Source organism: Ixodes scapularis, unplaced genomic scaffold (genome assembly GCF_016920785.2).
Source record: "Ixodes scapularis isolate PalLabHiFi unplaced genomic scaffold, ASM1692078v2 PGA_scaffold0__279_contigs__length_252992795, whole genome shotgun sequence".
Lineage (NCBI taxonomy): Eukaryota > Metazoa > Arthropoda > Arachnida > Ixodida > Ixodidae > Ixodes > Ixodes scapularis.
In genome coordinates, this window is record NW_024609835.1 from 117,718,345 (window position 1) to 117,723,225 (window position 4,881).

At 49.5% G+C, this 4,881-nt stretch overlaps 1 non-coding gene across 1 annotated transcript; it reads right to left on the minus strand.

Moving 5' to 3' along the window:
• Positions 1-2,438: 2,438 nt before the first annotated feature.
• LOC115310470 lies at positions 2,439-2,600 on the minus strand. Its single transcript, XR_003916859.1, has one exon. It is a non-coding gene; the product is annotated as a U1 spliceosomal RNA (small nuclear RNA).
• Between the last annotated feature and the right edge of the window lie 2,281 nt (positions 2,601-4,881).

A 4,881-nucleotide genomic window follows, 5' to 3' on the forward strand; every position in this document is an offset into this window, starting at 1 on the left:
TTTTGTTATATCTGTCGTGTTTGGGAGCAAGGCCGGCGAGTCGGAACCGATTTCAGAGCCAATCTCCCAAGGAACGGGGCTGGGCATACGGCACGCGCACTGAGGCGTCGAACGGAAGGCAGAAGACAAAAGGGACCGCGAGCTCTTTCCCCTCCCGTTTCGTGAGCTCGGCCACGCGTGGCCGCCCAACTGGCATGCGGCTTTCTGCCGGCCAACAACCGAAAGACTCCGAGGGAATAATCCCAAAAGGAAGAATGGTCGGCAGGTGCCAGATCGCACGCGACGATGCCCATGCCGCCGACTCTATTGCCAATGTCATTGTCAACGAGACACGCGCCATTGGTACGAAAAAAAGAATCCGGGCTTGCGCTTGAATAAAATGACAAAATGAAAAAAAAAAAAAAAAAGATACGCGTTTCTTTTTTTTCTTTTTTCTCTCTCTTTCATTTTTTATGCACAAGAAACGGTCAAATGGCGCTTCGGGTATCGCAAGCAATTTCTCGAGGTTGCCTGAGTCTCCATATCCCGAGGCATGTCGAATTAAACCTTTTTTTTTTCTTCTTCTTTTTCACGCACGCGTTTATGTTACATTTTAAATACGAACAGTGAAGCCCGATTCGCATGATGCGATTTTGCTCGCGATTGCGCAACTGCGACCCGGGGAACAGTAACCTCGACGGTGTTTTCTTTTTCGCCAAACTAGCACCGTCGCAACTGCGAAATCGCGAGTGAACCCGCACCATGTGAATCAGGCTTAAGCGAGTGACGTGCCTGATGTCCTGCGAATCTCCAAGCCCCTGTCGCACTGATCATAAAAGACACTGTTTTTCGCGGCGGTCGTGATGACGCGCTCGCGCTTCCGAAGCAAATAATTAAAATAAGCGTTCGAAACAAAATGCCCAGGGGCCCTATGTTGCGCATTTTGGACTCCATTGGCGAATAGGGAGAAGGAAGTGACATTTCTTTTCTTTTGCGGAAATTCGTCATGAGTGACTTTCACCAATCAACATTCAATTTGCGTTTGCTGCGTTTTAGACGTCACTTCCGTCTCCCTACTCGCCGTGGGAGTCCGAAAAGCGCATTGTAGGGCCCCTGATGTCAGCACCCTAAGCAAAGCGAATATGAAGGCATCCTATGGGTGACGTGCTCGATCAAAAGCGGCGCTCTGGTCGGCCTGCCACGATTGGCCGAATGCTGACTGTGACGTTAGCAAAGGGTTTCTCTTCGACGGAAATAAGAGGAATGTGAGAACTTGAGTCTTGACGGTGTTGGCAGTGTTGCGTTTAGAGCGGAATGAATCCCAGCTTCCACCATGCTAATTGCAAACACCATCGAACTTGTTGTCCACGAGGTAGTGACGTCACGAGAGGACACCATAGGAGAGCGCCGCCAAAACCCTTCCGCTGCAACTATACTCCGTTTCACTTGTGTGAGCGCGGGCTCCGGGCTTTAAGCGTCCCTGCCAAACACGCGCGCTCGTGCAGTGCAAGCACTATTCAGAACCACATGCTCAAGCTTGTAGCATCGGCTGCGTTTGGACATGAGCTGAAACGAAGTATGGCAGCATACAAAACTACAAGAAATGGAAGGAACACCCGTACACCCGTGGCACGGGATATACTTCAAGAAGCCACTTCTTGAATTTCTTGCTACATTGTGTACGGTGAACAGCTGTCCCGGTAACCCTGTCGTTGTAGTCCTTGCAGTTGCTCTGAAAGCAACCAATAACGTTCCTAACCTGTCATTGCAGTAGGAGAGAGCACTGGCGGCGCTGAGTCCTCCACATCCGATCATTTCACGACGCAGTTTTCGCCGTTGAAACCACCATACAAAACGATTCGCGACCGAACGAGAGTGGCTTGCAACTGGCAACTAACCTCATGGTTTTTTTCTCGCAGGCTACATGCAGACAACGCTTGGTCGCATTTACAGCATCCAAATAAGACGCTTAAGAGTCGGGGAACGAAGCGCCGGTATACCGACGCTTTGTTCCCCTATTTTCTAGCGGGAGCTGCCATTTCGGTGCTTAGTGCAGGGCGGGCGCAATGGCGATGGTTACGATTTGAAAATGGGACTTCCTGTGCTTTATACACAGTGTCAAGAAGCTCAGGACGTATTTTCTTTTTTTCTCTTTCCCGGGCAGTTTTTAGTGTTCTGGAGGACGGAAAATCGTTTCCTGTGATTGCAGAAAACTCCGTAGAAAACTGGCAGCAATGATATTAAGCACTTAGATGGCTGAAGTGTTCGCTACTCTGAACCGTATAGCTCATTTAGTGTCTCTAGCTGCGTAAAATGCGTACAATAGAAAATGTGCTTTCACCGACCCGTGAATACATGCACGACTGCGGAAAACAGTAGTCCTGTTTTCCGCCATATCTTGTGCATTCTGGAGCACGCCAAGGATTCAAGAGATTTGTCTGTCTGTCGTTTGCATTGTAAGGGGACGGGCCCGAGTGCCGGTCCCCACTACCAAAAATTCCATGCTCCAGCTACCCCCGTTTGGGGAAGTGGCAGGGCTCAGCCGACCGCTGTAAAGTGGAAGGCCTCCCCCCGGAGAAACCGCCACCGTGACCACGGGATTCTCAGCACAAGGTACGTATGCCGACGAAGTGCGCTCTGCGCGAAGTCTTTGCTGCCGCAGGAGCCATTCCTGGCGGTGATGCGTTCTCTGCCAGCTGAATTACCTCACCTAGCAAGCCGAACAAGCCATAAATAACGCTTTGGTTCGTGTTTATTAGGCAAGCTGGACAGATCTCAGAATCTCGTTCTTCTTACTTGCTGCTAGTTTTAGGTCTGGGGTGCATGTAACCTAGCTTTAGCTGCCATGGGGTACGATTGTGCGCTCCTCGTGATGTCATGAGGGCATCGGGCACGTTCAGTACTGCTCCATCATGCACGTACTCAGCACCCGCCGAAGGCGCGTGTATTTTGCCACTCTTTGTACGGGAAGTATTCACTGGCGGCCATAGTTGTGTGCGCGACTGCTGAGCTCGTGCTGACGGCGAGCTTCCACGGTTCTTTTGCAACGTGCATTCCACACCATCAGAATTGCCGGTCTTAGCAGCCGATTAATATGGGCTCGTTCTGAGCGTGCGCTCTAGACAGCACCCGCAAAATGTGGCGCCCAGTGACTACTCCTTATAGGTTCGAACTTCCCGTGTTCGGTTTTGTGGTCAGTCTCATATGCCAGGCCTGCGATATTTTACACTTTTTCTTGAGCAGTGAAAGAGTGCCAGCCTTAGAGTGCCTTCATACACACGCGCGCTTTTGCTTGAGTGGTGACATCTCAGCCATTTTTCCGCCCAATCGTTTTTTTATGCATTTTGAAGTGCGCGCAATTCGGTGTCATTCAGCTCGAGCGCGTAGCTTTGGCTGATGCATAGACGCCATCTTACCGCCCAAGTCACGCACCGAGTGCGCGAGAGCGTCACGCGCTGGTACATTCCGGACAACAATGGATGTCTTCACCCTGAGACAGACAGACATCTAGGCACCCTAGCCAGCCTGTCAAAGATATCATCCAGTGCACGCCACACGTGCCTGACGCTTGTCGTTGTCGGTTTTATTTTTCGTTTTTCGCTCCAGTGGGGTTCGGGCATCAGAAAGACAAACAAAACCACCTACACCGATAAGCCTAAAGCACGAGTAACCCGCAAGCGAAGGTGCTTTTTGACAGGCTTGTAGTTCCTTGATGCTCATGAAGTAAGTATAGGGGCTATTCACTGGACGCCATATTTGTGGGTGCTGTTTAGAGCGCATGCTCAGAACGAGCTCACATCAATAGGCTGCTAAGACCGGCACTCTTGATGGTGCGAATGCACGTTGCAAAAGAACTGTGGAAGCTCGCCATCAGCGCGCGCTCAGCATTCGCGCACACAGCTATGGCCGCCAGTGATGAAAACACTGCCAAAGATACGAGGGGATTCCCTAAAAAAAAACCGAAATTTATTTTGAAGGAAACCTGGATTTATTTTTACAGGTTAAAATTTTAATCACTCTCACAGTGCTCTAAGCTTGATGCAATACACTTGTCGTAACAATATTTGCATTGCTCAAAATGGCGTTTAAACTCGTCATTTTTTCGGTGCTTCTGCTGCTAGACATTTTAACCCTATGGAGAGTGGGGACAAGGAGGATAAACACGACACCTTTCACCTCTTCTACGTCGGCACCCTGTTTTATTGTGAGAACTGTTTTCATCCGAGAAAACAAAACAAACAAAAAAGCACACGGGGTAAGGTCGGATGAGTAGGGAGGGAGGGACGCGAGGCCATGCCGTTTTAGTCAAAAGCTGCTGAACACTCAAAGCGGTGTGGCTGGAATGACAACCCGAGTTGTTTGAAAACTGGTTGGTTCACCACGACAAAGCGCCTGCCCACTCCTCGCTGAGTGTTCAGCAGTTTTTGGCCAAAATCAGCATAATTCTCGTGCCCCATCTTTTCTATACACTCGAGCTCGTTCCATGCGAATTTTTTGTTTGTTTCCACTTTTAAAGAGTTTTCAAAGGGACACGGTTTGTCGATGAAAAAGATACGAAACAAACCCCGGCAGAAGCACTGAAAGGCATCGAGATCGACGAGTTTAAATACTATATTAACGATTTGAAGAAACCTCAGGACCAATCAATGCATTGTATCAGTTCGAGAGTTTTTTTAAGGTGCCTGAAATTCGAGCGTGTAAAAATAAATACACAATTTTGTAAAAATAAGTTACAGTTCCTTTTGGTCCCCCCGTTGTATCTTCGAGTGCACGCTGCACGTTCTTGAGACTTGTCGGTGTCGGTTATTTTTGTTTGTCACTCTGGTGGGACTAGGGCACTACGGGTTGTGCGCAGGGTGGGGACGGCAGTTGGGCCCCTCCTTTAATCCCCAGCAGCGCAAG